At 45.6% G+C, this 16,190-nt stretch overlaps 1 long non-coding RNA gene across 6 annotated transcripts in view; it reads right to left on the bottom strand.

Annotated features, from left to right (window-relative positions):
• Window positions 1-7,165, bottom strand: part of LOC128325749 (uncharacterized) — a 61,847-nt gene extending 54,682 nt beyond the window's left edge. For all 6 annotated transcript variants that reach the window (XR_008307593.1, XR_008307596.1, XR_008307594.1 and 3 more), the window contains exon 1: window positions 7,056-7,165. This is a non-coding gene — a long non-coding RNA (uncharacterized LOC128325749). The remainder of the gene's footprint in view (window positions 1-7,055) is intronic.
• Between the last annotated feature and the right edge of the window lie 9,025 nt (window positions 7,166-16,190).

Genomic DNA, 16,190 nt, shown 5'->3' with positions numbered 1-16,190 from the left:
TTCTATGGTTACGTAACATGTTTTGTGACAAATCTAGGTATAAGAACATTCTAAGAACCCTGCTGGGACAGATCAAATTTGTCCATCTTATCCACCATCCTGTTTCCAACAGTGACCAGGCAGATGCTTCCAGCAGAGACATTACCAGGCACTTAAAAGATCTTGGGCCAGAGCCCACAGCTCTCCACCCCCGCATTTGGATAAATAAACTATTTTATGCTCCCGAAAGGAACCCAATGCTCTCTTCATTTTTGAAGCCCCTAATCACCAATGCATCCATCGATATCAGGAAGTGCAGAGGATGGGATACTGAAGATTAGATCCAGAGCATGAAAGAATAGATCCAGGGCACAGGCACATGGTCCATGCTACTAACGCCCCTGGCTTCCAGGCAGCCCCTGAGCAGGCCATGAAAGCAACCCTCCTCTATATCATCACAAGCAGCCTAAAGAGGTTCACTGCCTCTAAAAATGTAAGTGTTGCTTAATAGTGGCCGTAGGTTAATAGTGATTGACGGTTCAATCCTCCATTAATCTGTAATCCTTTTTCAAAGCCACGTAGGCTACTGACCATCACCAGATCTTGTGACAGTGAACGCCTGTGCAACAAAGTCCTACTATCGTTACCCTCTCGGTGTGTAACAACTGCGCTTTTGAGTCACTCTGCTGGCTTGCAGCTGCACTGCTATGTTGGTGGCCACATGTACAGTGACAGGGGTGCAAAGAGAGGCAAAGCTTGAGGAGCAACTCCTCATGTTTTGGGGAAGAAAGGAAAGACACTTTTGCAGGGAGAAAAATATGTTTTAGGGGTCAGAAAGCATGGGGGAGAGAAAATCATTGCTTAAAGTTGGAAGAGGAGAACAACAGTTTAGGTGGAGGTGAAAAGGTAATAGTTTGGGGGAGTGTTACCCCAGTAATGAGTATTACTGGGTGTAACACTCATCCCCCCCTAAAATGGGGGGGAAACAACTCAAATGCTAGGGGGGATAGGAACATAGGAAGTTGCTATACAGGTATACCGAGTCAGACCATTGGTCAATCTAGCTCAGTATCGTCTACACAGACTGACAGTGGCTACTCCAGGACTAGGAACATAGGAACATAGGAAACTGCCATATACTGAGTCAGACCATTGGTCTTTCTAGCTCAGTATTGTCTTCACAGACTGGCAGAGGTTTCTCTAAGGTTGCAGGCGGGAATCTCTCTCAGCCCTATCTTGGAGAAGCCAGGGAGGGAACTTGAAACCTTCTGCTCTTACCAGAGTGGCTTTATCCCCTGAGGGGAATATCTTGCAGTGCTCACACATCAAGTCTCCCATTCATATGTGACCAGGGCAGACCCTGCTTAGCTAAGGGGACAAGTCATGCTTGCTACCACAAGACCAGCTCTCCTCTACAGGCAGGACTAGTCTCTCTCAGCCCTATCTGGAGATGCCAAGGAAGGAACTTGGAACCTTCTGCATGGAAGCATGCAGGTGCTGTGAAGAATTCTAGGTAGATGATGAGGCTTTTGCACAACCTTGCATGAGCAGCTTTCAGTGAGTGTGCAGTGGCATGCAGCAAGAAAGAAGCCAATCTGTACCGAATTGTTCCTGTGGTATCAGCAGGCACACAAGCGCTGCAGCATGTGGAAGCTGCAGCTGAAATGCCTGGACAGATTGACTCAAAGCTGCACCTGCATGCAGCGAGAAGGATGGGATTCTAATCTCTTAATCCAGAAAACAATTTCCTAGATCAGAGGTGGCTAACCTGAAGCTCTCCAGCTGTTGTTGGACTACAACTCCCATCACTCCCTGCTGCAATTTATTGTGGTTGGGGATGATGGGTGGTCCAACTACAGCTGGAGAAACTCAGTTCCTAGATATATGGGACCCCTCTTGGTGAATGATTAAAAAAAAAATCACAGCAGATATTTTTGTTTGTTAATGAATATAACATATAACATATAAATATAACATGATATGAAGTATGACCACATCTTTCAGACAGACAGAGACAGAATGCATGAAACATTTATAGGGAGGATTATCCATTGTGTCTCTCTCTCGCCTGGAAGGCTGAGCTTCTTAAAGCACAAAATTGTTCAATGTAAAGGTGTCATATAGAGTCAAGCAACAGAGGCATCTAGTTGCATCTTATTGAAAAGGAGCAGCTCTCTAGTGTTTTGAACTGAGGTCTTTCCAAATCCTATCTGGTGATGGTAAGAAACATAAGAAGCTGCCACATAAATCTGGTCCATCTAGCTCAGTATTGTCTGCACAGACTGGCAGCGGCTTCTCTAAGATTGCAGGCAGGAGTCCCTCTCAGCAAGGAAGGAAACTTGGAACCTTCTGTAGGCAAGCATGCAGCTACTCTTCCCAGAGCAGCCCCATCCCCTAAGGGGAATATTTTGAGGTGCTCATATATGTAGTCTCCCATTCAAATGCAAACCAGGGCAGATCCTGCTTTGCAAAGGAGACAATTCATGCTTGCTACCACAAGAAGACTAGCTCTCCTCCCTGAACCAGGACCTTCTGCAATAGAGTACAGCCTCTTCCTCTGAAGTGGACATCTGATTTGCCTTGAGGAAGTGACATTCTCCCACTCTCAGTTTCCTCTCACTTCTAGAAGAATAGCAGCGATTTCATAGTTTGTATAAGGAGACCATAAGGTATGTTACACAATATTAAGAATGCAAGAAAAATTAAACATATTAATCATTATTAGTTCAAAGAGTGTTCATTCAGAGGGTGACTGAGTAATAATTAATTGTTATTTGGTCATGAGCTCAGTGCCTTTCATGGACTCGCATTCCATTTTCTCTCCCACCCTTTGCTAAACTCTGAGGCAAATATGCATTTTGAAATCAAAGTAAATATTATAAAATCTACTTTACTGATTTAACTAAATCGGCTTTAAAGGTCTTATTAAAACTAGGACATCTCTCTGTAAAGTAATGCCTGAAAAATCAAAACCAATTGCCTAAGTTTACTTTAATATCTCCAGATGTAAAGCTTCCCTATCCAGCACTGAATATATTAACACAATTTTTTTTATCAAGGCAAATAGGTATGCCATCTTTCCTGGGAGGAAAAATGAATTGCTTAGGAAAAATGAATTGCAGTTGTTATGTATTTTAAATATATGCAGATGTTCTAATTGAGCATTGCCTAAGATAGATCAGTTTAAGAAGCTGGTGAAGTGCTGAAGAAAGAAAGAAAGAAAGAAAGAAAGAAAGAAAGAAAGAAAGAAAGAAAGAAAGAAAGAAAGAATCCTAGTCTATTTGGTATTTTCCCATGTCATCAGCAGCTTTTACTGAATGAGCATCGGATTGCTGGACAGGAACTCAAAAGGATGCTTGTTACAAGATTTTAACTTGAAAGGATACTTGAGCAGCTGAAATACCATGAGAGAAGTTGATGACCATTTGGTGAAATTGTATGAAAAGGTTAATGGTCAAAGTTCAGCTTGGGGAATGTTTGAAGCATCAATGGAGTCCTCACATTTCCAGATTTTAGTTCACTGTTAGAGCAGAAATGGTCAAAACCAGTTCGGACAATGTTTTTCTTCTTCTGTTTCTCCCACCCCCTCCTGCAAATGTTCAGATCTCCATCATTATCTATCCCCATGAGTCCTGTACTCCCCCTGCTCCCAATCCTAAACTGGACAAAATATAGTAAACCCAAATATTGCATTTGTGCAGCGGCATCACAGAACTGCTGTCAAGTGCCTGCTGGAAATTTCACTCCTATGAGCACCTTTATGTCCGAAAGGCCTGATGCACATTTAACGGTATGTCTGGTCACTATGGTTCACACAGCCAATAGAAATGACTGGGCAACCATTCATACATGTTGCAACACCATCTAATCTTTCTGTATGCTTGTATTTGAGCTTGTAGAACAGAACCAGTCCAGAAGGCAGCACCCTGATATAGCCAAGGTGTTCATGAGGTGGAAGAACAACGGCCCAGGGGCATAACAAGGCTGGAGTGGGCCCAGAGACAAAATTTTAAAATGGGCCCCTCGCTGATACACACACACATACTTTTCACAATATATAGTCATGTGACTTGCCTCTGGGGGGGCCCTCGAGGCATGGGGGCCCCCAGGCAGACGCCTCCCCTTGCCTAATAGTAGTTACGCCCTTGCAACAGCCACTGGCAATACTGCTAAAATCAGGTTGCAGCATAAGACTGACATATTTCTGTGAACAATGTCTGCCAAACATGTCTGTAAAACAATTCTGTAACAGTACCAGCATTGTTGAGAGAGCATTTTGCCTGCATATCTTGTGTCCCCATTTTTCCTCCATCTTCAGTTTGTTACTATCCTGTCCTCATCCTGCAAAGAACTTTGTTTTTCTTGCAAAATACTGGATTTCCAGTTCTAATGTTAAACCTCCAGCCAACTATGTGCAATTGCCTTTTTTCCTTAACTAGCATCAGAGGCTGAGAATTCCTTGCAGTTGCATCACTCACGGGTACTTAAACCTGCTCTTCTTCAAAGAGTTCAGAGAAGCATCCCACAAGAGTATAGATGTCTCTGGAATAGTCCATGAGTATGAACCAAGAAAGAACATGAAGGGGGCTTTGGGAGAGAGTCTGTAGCTCAGTGACAAAATGCCTGTTTTGCATGTAAGAGGTCCCAGCATCTCCAGGCTAAACTGGGCACAACCCTTATCTGCAACCCTGGGGAGCTGCTGTCAGTCAATGTAGACAATACTGAGCTAGACAGACCAAGGGCTAATGGCCTGGTTCAGTCTAAGGCAGGTGCGTGTGTGCATGTATATGTGTACATTTATGCATAAGTAGTGTGTTAACTTGATAGCTTATGTCAACTGAAGATTGCCATACTTACATGATGTGGATGATCTCTCTCACACATACAACTACACAAACACCCTTGAGGCTGAGTTGCTCAAGTACCTGAGTTTTGGATTTTGGCTTTCTCATATATATGAGCAGGGTTAACACCCGTTTTTATGGACGAAGGACCATAGTTCCATGAAAGAGCATCTGTTTTGCATGCAGAAGGTTCCAGATTCAATTCCTGGCATCTCCAGGGAGGACTGAGATTTTTGAAATTTGGGAGGACTGCTGTCCATCAGTGTAGACAAAACCCAGCTAGACTAATGGTTTGGATCAGGCTTCCCCAACCTGCGGCCCTCCAGATGTTGCCGAACTACAACTCTCAGCATCCCTAGCCACAATTTATTGTGGCTGGGTATGCTTGGAGTTGTAGTTCAGCAACATCTGGAGGGCTGCAGGTTGGGGAAGCCTGGTCTCGATGGACTAATGACTAGCTCTATATGAGCAGAAGCTTTAAAACCTCCCTAACATGCTGAAATCCCACAGGTGAAAGATTTCCCCCACCAATGTCTCTCCATGGCAGGAGTTGCTTCTTCACTTGTTGATTTCTGCCTGTTATGGACCAGTGAAAGGCACAGCGCCTCTACCCATAATCAACACAGCAGCTCTACCTGTAAGTGAGATGGTCTGATTCTCCCTCCAGCTGGTAGTTATTCATGGGCATTGCCATCTGATAGCTGTTCACTGGCCTGTGTGAAATGAATTAGTGGACTCTGCTCATTGCCTAATGTGATTCGTGTTTGCATAACAGAAATTACCAACACAATTAGGTCTAATTGGTCCCACTTACCAACAGTCTCAGAAGAGCAGTCAAGGATTAAATAGGAAGACCATGATGACTAAATTCCCCTTTGCCTCTCTATAGGTCAGGGGTATGCCACCTTGGCTCTCCAGCTGTGGTTGAACTACAACTCATGTCATCCCCAAATTCTGGCTAGGGGTGATCAACTCCCATCACCATCTCAAGGTGGCCTACTCCTGATACAGTTTAACTCACTGGACCAAGCCGGAAGAGTTCTTGGCTTGATAAATGGAGCATGCATTGCTGTAGGCCATCAGGTATTTATTTAGTTAGTTAGTTAGTTTGTTTGTTTGTTAGATTTATATGTCACCCTACTCCCATAGGACTCAGGGCGGCTTACAAGCAATAATATACACAACAATACAATTTCATAAAAATATATCTTACAAAGCCTCATAAACCACAACCCCATATAATACTCATTCCACATGACATAATAACCATGGATTACCAGATCACTCTACAACCAGCTATCTCAGCGACCAAAAACTCGGCGAAACATTTCAGTCTTACATGCCTTACGAGAGGCCAACGGATCATGAAGAGCTCTGATATTATCCGGGAGACCATTCTATAGAGTTGGGGCCACCACTGAGAAGGCTCTGGCTCTCATTGATTGCAATTTAATATCCCTAGGGCCTGGGATCACCAAGGCATTACTTGTGGCTGATCTCAGGACCCGGAGAGGGACATATCGAACCAGGCGGTCTTGGAGGTATGGAGGGCCCATACCGTGTAGGGCTTTAAATGTTAAGGTTAATACCTTAAACTTAACCCAGGACTCAACTGGCAACCAGTGCAACTGAACGAGCAAAGGTGTCACATGCACTCGTCAAGTTGCCTTAGTAAGGACCCTGGCCGCTGCATTCTGCACCAGCTGCAATCTCCGAGTTAAGTGAAGTTGCAGCCCCACATCAAGCGAGTTGCAATAATCTAACCTGGAAGTGACCGTCGCATGGATCATAGTGGCCAAGTCCGGAAGGGACAGATAGGGGGCCAGCCACCATATTTGGCGTAACTGAAAGAAGACCTTTCGAGCGACCTCCATGATCTGAGCCTCCATAATCAAAGAGGCATCAAGAATCACACCCAGGCTCTTCACAGTAGGCTGAGGTATCAAACAAGCATTACCAAGGGTCGGTAATTGAAAACTCTCCCCTGACCTCTTCAGGCCCAGCCACAAAACTTCAGTCTTATCTGGATTAAGCCATAGACGACTTTGACTCAGCCAGTCCGTGACTAGGGATGTGCAAAGGGTCCAGCGGTCCGACGGTTCGATCCGGAGGTTGGGGGGTTTGAGATCGAATCGAACCCCCACCCCCTGTCCGTCCAGACTGGAACCGAACTGCTGGGACTGGTCCGCGAATTTTTATTATTATTTTTTTTAAATAAATGTCTAAAAATACCTTTAGCCCCTTTGGCGATGGGGGGGGCTTGCTGTAGGCCGCGGGGTGGGTGGTCAGTGAGGGTTCCCCCTCCCCCACCGGCCTTCCTCATCACTGCTGCAGCCGGGTAAGTATATCCCTTTTGGCCCTTTCGGGCCTCCGTAATGACGAGTGGCGGCCATTTTGGCCACCGTCACGCATGCACAAATGCTGTCTGCAAGGCCGAGAGTCTCACAGACAGAATTTGTGCATGTGCGGCAGCAGCCAAAATGGCCGCCGCTCATCATTACGGAGGCCTGAAAGGGCCAAAAGGGATACTCTTACCCGGCCACAGTGGTGATGAGGAAGGCCGGCGGGGGAAGGGGGAACCCACGTGGACACACACACACCACGGCCTACAGCAAGCCCCCTGAAAGGGCTAAAGGTATTTTTAGACATGTATTTTAATTTTAAAAAAAAATTCACTGACCGGTCTGGGACCGAACCGGACCGGGGGGGGTGGTTCGATGGGGGCAGGACTGAACCGGGCCAGATGGTTCTGTTCACACCTCTAACCGTGACCGCTTCCAAACACCTGGTCAGCTGGGCTATGGTGTCCTCAGTCCTGCTATCCATCAGCAGAAAAACCTGGGTGTCACCTGCATATTGGTGGTACCCTAGCCCCAAACTCCTCACCAGCTTTGCTAGCAGCCGCATATAAATATTGAAGAGCAAGGGTTAAAGAATAGCCCCCTGGGGGACACCACATGTTAATACCTGACATGAAGACCTCTCATCGCCCATTGCCACCCTATATCCCCGGTCTTGTGGGAAGGAACACAGCCACAACAAGGCCACGCCTCGAATCCCAGCATCAGCTACGTGGTGGACCAGAATATCATGGTCCACAGTGTTGAATGCTGCTGTGAGATCTAACAGCAACAGCAGCGCTGACCCTCCCCTATCAAGCTGGCGACGGAGATCATCAGCCAGGGTGATAAGGACCATTTCTACCCCACACCCAGGCCGTAACCCAGACGGGAAGGGATTGAGAATCGCTGCATCCTCCAAAAACGATACCTAAACTCATATGCTTTCCAATTGTCTCTAGTTACTATTCCTGGTTCCTTAGCTTGTCCCTGGTAAAACACTGTCCCTAATTAGAGCCAGCATGGTGTAGTGGTTAGAGTGCTGGACTAGGACCGGGGAGACCCGAGTTCAAATCCCCATTCAGCAATCCCCATTCAGCCATGAGACTAGCTGGGTGACTCTGGGCCAGTAGCTTCTCTCTCAGCTCAACCTACTTCACAGGGTTGTTGAGAGGAGAAATTCAAGTATGTAGTACACCGCTCTGGGCTCCTTGGAGGAAGAGCGAGATATAAATGTAATAATAATAATAATTTTGCCTTTCAGAGATACCTTGCCAAAATTTGGTCAGTTCAAGTTGCTAGAGTTGTCCTTCATTCAGCTCCCCCCTCCCACCACCAGAAGTTAAATTGCTAAATGGTTCAGTGAATGCATCTTGTGTCTGCTGCACATGTAGGTAAATACTTGTACATCAACACTAAGGCACCACGCAGTGCACAGCTTGTTATTTCACACACTGCAGCTGCTGAGTAGGGATGTGCTGAAATGTGATTTGGCATCCCAAATTGCAACACAATCCCTTTAAAACTGAGGGCTTCCACAGCCCCTTTAATGTGGAGGAGAACAGGTCCTCCACCTCTGTTCACCGCCATTGCTGCACTTGCAGAACCCCTCCTCTCCCACCAGGTATCAGCATGCTCCAGTGGCACTCTCCCCCAGCTGCCCCCCATGTGCAAAGGCCATGTGCATACCAGCACCGCACGGGGGCAGCTGGGGGAGAATGTTGCTGGCACATGCTGATAGCCGGGGGGTGGGTGGGAAGTACAGTAATGGCAGCGAGCAGAGGAGGAGCATGGATGGACCTGCTCCTGCATGTTAAAGCGCTTGTAGAAGCCCTCAGTTTTAAAAGGGATTGTGCTGCGATTTGGATGCCAGGTTGCATTTCGAGCACATCTCTACTGCTGAGTATTTTCTGAACTGCTGATTGCCTAGAATAGGACAATTATGCCTTTCCAACACATCTTTACCAATCTTGCTTCCTTGGCTTTTAAATCAGTGTGGACGGGCTATGGGAGAATAAATGAATGCAGCATCCAGCCAGACAGTGAAGAGCCTTCAGCAGTGTGGAGTAGCTGATACTTCCAGGTTTTGAGGCCCCAAGCCGTAGTAAAAACAAAAATGACAACACATCAAAACAAAATAAGACACCAACAAATCAACGTCTAAATCTGAGGCCCACTTTGAGCTTGAGGCCCAGGCCCAATGGCTCTCCTGGCCCCTCCTCTGTTTGCCCCTGCACTGGAGGTTAGCCATTGTCATCATTATCTGCTTGGAGGATCATTTCAAAGACATTTGTGTCTTCCCCATCTTGGTTGTGATAGAGTTGTACAGGGCTTATTGCTGTGCATGCCAAACCATTCTTCACACAAGTACATGTAAGTGCTGCAAGAGTCAGTTTATACCTGCTGGGTCCTGGTTTCCCAGAACTGTCTGGGTGCTGGTTTCCCAGCCATTCACAGAATAGTATCTGCCTCCACCATCCTCCATCCACCATAGCTCTCTGGACTTGGGAAGCCTAGAAACTGGGACAGTCATGCAAAATGACAGTTGATGTGATTCTATTACACCCTTTTTGGCACAGAAGATTATGAAAGGTGACTCATTTACATTTGCTGTATTCTTAGATCCACCCAAATGACATGTGAAATGTTCAAGATGTTGTAAGCAATCTGACGGTACTTCTAGTGTTTCTCCAAGTTGTGCAAATGCCACCTGAAATTCTGTGCTAGCCTATACAAGCACAAGGCCGGCCTGCCGCCGCCTTCTCCTCTCAGTGGTCGGGCCACCCGTCCCCGCTGTATCCTGTTCCCGCCAGCCAGCTTGACTGGCATCCATATTTCCCCCCATCCCTGTCACTAATCCTATCCGGCAGCTGCTCGGGAACTCTCGCGAGAGCTGCCACACATGGGATTAGCGACTGGTATGCCTAGGAGAAATAAATATATAGATATATGTACACACCCTCTCTTAAATGTTACAATTATGAGATAGGCTGCTACAGTCATTGGCTTACATTCAGACTAAGTTACGCATGAGTACTTCCACTGAAATTAATGGGACAAGTTCACACACACACAATCTCTATAGGGTACATGAACTGAAGCTTTGTGACAAGAGGGGCACATTTGTTTTTAAAAGGCTGGGAACCCTTGCTCTATGTGACAGTCCTGTCACGACTCACTCCACACCCTGACAACTAAATCTGTCTTTCTTCTTGCTTGTTCCCCTGACACCATTCATTCACTACAATTTTCCTTACATTTTTTTTTCAATGGGTAATATTTACTGCCCTTGGAAGTCCAATATCTCCTTACAGTGATTCTGGTATCAGTGGTTGAGTTTGACATTAGAAACTGTTCTGAAGGAAGAGATAAAAGACTTCACACTTTTTCTTCCTAAACTCCTTTCTATAACTTCTGCCTGCCCACCCCCATACTTCATACTGCCTTCCCCTTTTATTTTAACCAATTACTTTCCTTTTCAATCTTTCAACATTTTGTTTCCAACCTGTTAGATACTGCTTCAGCCATTGCCAGTTAATTCCCAAATGTACTTTCTCCTCCTCCAGGTTCTGAAACCCACGGAACTCCTTCCATCAATCAAATTCAGCCATTCCCCCTAGAGACCATAACTAGGCCCCAAGTACTTGGCAACAGTTGCCATGCTCACCTTCCCACGAAACCTCCAAACCAAGCAACATTAGCAAAAACGTTTTCCCCTGTGAGTCAATTCATCACAAGGAACATCACAGCCATGTCCTCACGAACAATAAAAATTGCCTTGTAGTCTTCCTTGGTAGAGCATGTAGCAACAATCTAGTGCCTACTTCCTCGTGATTTGATAGAAGTTCTGTAACTATTTCAACATCATTTTGAGCAATTTTATAGCATAAGTCCTCCTATGCAATAATAGTTTTTTGCCCCAGGGCTTTTCCTTGTATTTTTTCTGCTCCCATTCTCCACACAGAAAAGCTACAATATTTCTTTTACTAGATGAACATGATATGAACCTTTGCCACTGCTTTATATTATTGTCTTCTACTATGTTCTTGTACTGTAATGCATTGTTACCACTTTTTTCTGCATTATTTCCTGGTACAGTTGAGCATAAATCAAACGCAACATTATTCTTTTGTTCTAAGGACTCTCTATGAGAAGTCATTTGAACACATTGGCTAATGCTACCTTCAGGGACAGATTGGGGGCGGGCATAGAGGCCTGCGGAAGGAAAAGGGAATTGGTGAAAAGCACCCCATTCCTGTTGTGTGCAAGAAAATGTATTTGGTGTGTGCAGCATTAGTCTAGATGTCAGCCATTGTTAGCCTACTTTCCAGTAGGCTTATGAGATGATCACCTGGCATTCTGTATGTTCAAGTGTCCATCTGAGTATCCGTGTGTGTGTGTTCCCCACGCCCATCAACTTCGCAATGCCTGGACCAATATGCACTAAATCGGGTACAGTTGTAAGGACACATAGGGACACCTCAACGGCGTAGTTTGTGATGATGTCATCTACTCCAATTCAAGATGGCAGATGCATAAGCGTTTGAGATGCAAGTGGGCAAACTTGTGGGCTGCCTATCCGATTTGAACCAAATTTGCTATTTATTTTATTTTATTATTTATTTATTTATTTAAAATATTTATACCCCTCCCCTCCAGTACACTACTGCTTGGGGCGGCTCACAACAATAAAATAGTTACAATGTAAAATAAAACTAATAAAATTAACCAAATTAAATAAATAAGTTAAAAGTCCAGGCTAAAACCACAGTCAGAATTAAGTTTTAAATTAAAAATTATTTTAAAAGCTAAAAATTGAGAATTATAAAAACTAAAGAACCTACCAGGTATAACCAAAGATGGAGCATTAAAAATCCCATTTTAAAAGATGTGTTTTAAGATGGGTTTTAAAAAAACCCCAAACACACACACACACACACACACACACACTGAGGGAGGGAGCACGGTGAAGCTTTTCCACCAACCAGATCTCTGTTAGTGGCAAGGCCATGAGCAGGGCCTGAGATGATTATTTTATTTTATTTTATTTTATTTTATTTTATTTATCAGATTTATATACCACCTTTCATTAAAAAATAATCCCAAAGTGGTTCAAAACATATTTAGAAATAGTAGAAAACAATTAAAACAGTAGAAATATTAACTTCAAATATTTAAAATAGTGCCAGGCTATATGCTTGCTAGGGATGTACAAATCAATTCAGGCACAAATCAATTTTTACCTGAATCCAGCTGATTCAGGCGATTTTGAGACAAAACAAATCATCCCTGTGGTCCATTGGCTAGATTCGGGTCCAAACCAAATCATTCCAGATTAGATTTAAATCACTTTCAGATTTGAATTCCTCCTATCATTTCCCCCAGATCCCCAGTTTTCACCTTAAAGAAAATCCCAAGCTCCAACCCCTGCAGAAGTGGAGCCACAGAGCAAAACTTGTGGTCAACCCCCACCCCACCCCACCAGCACCTGGATTCCCTGGTGTACACCAACCCAATCTGAATGAATCCCCACAAGGATTACACACCTTCATTTTCTCTATTCACTTCGACCATCTCTGGACAGTTCCAACTGTCACCTCCATGTGCCAACTGATGAGCAGAGGGCCCTGGCAGGTTCATATGGGCAAATGCAGTCTGACAGGTACCCCTGACCCAAGCCATGTAGAACTTTAAAGGTCAAGACCAGCACCTTGAATCTAGCCCAGAAGCAGACTGTTAACCAATGAAGCTTCTGCAGGATGGGTGTGACACTCGTGAAGTGACTTGTGCCCATGAGCATCCTTGCAGCACCATTCTGGACCAGCTGAAGCATCCAAACCATCTTCAAGGGCAGCCCCACATAGAGCGCATTGCACTAGTCCAACCTGGATGTTACCAAAGCATGAGTGACTGAGAAGTCAGGTCCAACTTCTCCAAGTAGGGTCGCAGCTGGCATACCAGCCGTAACTGGTAAAAGGCACTTCTGCACACTGCTGCCACCTGAGCCTCCAAGGAGAGGGTCGGGTCCAGAAGCACCCCCAAACCACGGACTTTATCTTTCAGAAAGAGTGTGACCAGGTCCGAGACCAGATTTACCTCATTATCCAGATGATCAGTTCTACCAACCCAGAGCACTTCCGTCTTATCTGGATTAAGTTTCAGCTTGTTTGCCCCCATCCAGTCCAGAACAGCTTCCAAGCCCTGGTTCAGAACATCCACTGTCTCCCTGGTCTCTGCTGAAGATAGGTAGAGCTAGGTGTCATCAGCATATTGATGGCACTGCAGCCCACACTCATGGATGACATCTCCCAGAGGTTTCATGTAGATGTTAAACAGCATGGGGGACAGAATAGATCCTTGTGGCAACCCATAGGCCAAAGGCCAAGGGGTGGAGCAGGCATCTCCCAGCACCACCTTCTGAGTACGGCTCTCCAAGGAGTAGAAGAGCCAACATATAACCGTGCCCCCAAGACCCAACCCAGAGAGATATCCCAGAAGGATACCATGGTCGATGGTATCAAAAGTTGCTGAGAGGTCCAGGAGGATCAACAGAGTCACATTCCCTCTGTCTATCTCCTGATCTAAGTTATCAGATTCATCCAGGCCTGCCTGGAGCTGAGACACCACAACGCTCTCCAACACCTTGCCCAAGAAGGGGAGGTTTGAAACTGGTCAAAAGTTACTTAAGTCACCTGGATCCAATTAGGGCTTTTTAAGGAGGGGACTGATGACCGTCTCCTTCAGGTGAGGGGGCACCACCCCCTGCTCTAGAGAGGCATTCACTACCCCCACCACCCATGGACCCATTCCCTCCCTAGAAGCCTTCACCAACCATGAAGGGCAAGGATTGAAGATGCAGATGGTAGGCCTCAGCCTTCCAAGCAGCCAGTCCATCTCCTCAGGCAACACAGTCTGAAAACCATCCAATATAACAAGACCAGACAGTGCACTGGCAACTTCCAGGTCCAGTGCCACAAAAATCTTAGCATCCAAGTCAGAATGGATATGAGCGATTTTATCTGTAAAATGTAACGCATATTGGTCACAGTGGACTGCCGAAGGTTCTGTTTGATGGTCTTTGGAGTCCTCACCTAGGAGACCCAGAACCACTCGAAAAAGCTCTGCTGGACAACACTGAGCTAACGCAGTTGTGGCGGAAAAGTAGGATTTCTTCACTGCCATCACCACCATAGAGTAGGCCGTAATATGGGCTCTAGCCTGTGTTTGGTCACATTCATTTTAAGTTTTCTGCCAACGATGCTCAAGCTGTCTACCAGCCTGCTTCATTGTCTACAACTCATGTGTATACCAGGGAGTCTCTTGGACTCAGCGAGTCAGGAGAGCACGCCTAGGTGCAACCATGACAATCACCTGGCCCATCTCCTCATACTATAGGGAGACAGGGCATCAAAAGGATCATCCACTCTCTCAGCCAGAAACTCCCCCAGTGCCATCAGGAATCCATTAGGATCCATAAGCCTCCGAGGGCAGACCATCCTAACTGGTCCCTCACCCTTCCAGAGGTGTTTTGGGTCCACCCTCAGTCCAATCTTCACCAGATAGTGAACCGTCCATGATAACAGTATCGAGGCCTCCTGGACTATCCACGGAGTACCACTGTCCACCATAGACCCAAAGACCAAGTCAAGCATATGGCCTGCCACATGTGTGGGACCAGAAATCAGTTGAGACAAGCCCATGGTCATCATGGAGTACATGAAGTCCTGAGCTGCACCAGACAAAGCGGCCTCACATGGACATGCTACAGCTGTAGAGACACAAAGGGATGCCTCAATGGTGTAGTTTGTAATGATGTCATCCATCCCAGTTCAAGATGGCGGATGCATAAATGTTTGAGGCATACGTGGGCTAACTTGTGGGCCATTTAACCAATATGAACCAAATTTGGTACAGCTGTAGTGAGTGACACATAGGGACACGTCAATGGCGTACATTGTGATGATGTCATCCGCCCTGATTCAAGATGGCAGATATGTAAACGTTTGAGGTGCATGTGAGCTAACTTGTGGACTATCTAACCAATTTGAACCAAATGTAGAACAGTTATAGTGAGTGACACATAGGGACACCTCAGTGGTGTAGTTGGTAATGATGTTATCCACCCCAATCCAGGATGGCGGATGCATGAACGTTTGAGGTGCATGAGGGCTAGCTTGTGGACCACCTAACCGATCTGAACCAAACTTGGTACAGTTGTAGTGAGTGACAAAGAGACATCTCAACATAATGGTTTGTGATGATGTCATCCACCCTATTTCAAGAAGGTGGATGTGTGAACATTTGAGGCACAATTGGGCTAACTTGTGAACCACTTAACTGATTTGAACCAAATTTGCAACAGCTGTAGGGAAACATAGGGATGGCTCAAGGGCATAGTTTGTAATGATGTCATCCACCCTGATTCACGATGGCGGATGCATGAACATTTGAGGTGCAAGTGGGCTAACTTATGAACTCCCTAACCCATTCAGACCAAATTTAGTCCAGTTGTAGGGACAGTGAAAGGAAAGTAGGTCTGGATATATCAGGCCTGAGCCTGATTTGCACTTGCACACTCGCACACACAGAGATGCACACAGAGACTAAGGCTGCCAGCTGACCCTCATTATGCAGGATGTCCCTCATTTGTCCCTCATTTATTCAATAGCATATAATTAAATTACATATACATCAATGATACTCAGGCTACATACACATCCCAGCCCCACTCAGCCAGCCCCCACAAACTTGTGTCCCTCATTCTGGCAATGAAATGTTGGCAACCCTGACACACACACACAAACACACCTGAGCTACTATTAGAACATGTTACAAGATAAGTGCAGCAGATCACTGTGTCAGCTAAACTTTCTCCCCAATCTGCTTCCTGCCCTCTCAAGTTCTCCTTTATCCCGAGAAATACAAAACGGTAAAGGAAGGAACTGTTGCTGTGTTCCTCCTAACCTTTCCCTCAAGTATTTATGTGCTTGCAAGAAACAGGATCTCATCCTTAATGCTTCCCCCCACC

This window comes from Hemicordylus capensis, chromosome 5 (assembly GCF_027244095.1).
Source record: "Hemicordylus capensis ecotype Gifberg chromosome 5, rHemCap1.1.pri, whole genome shotgun sequence".
NCBI lineage: Eukaryota > Metazoa > Chordata > Lepidosauria > Squamata > Cordylidae > Hemicordylus > Hemicordylus capensis.
This window is presented reverse-complemented; position numbering and strand designations above follow the sequence as displayed.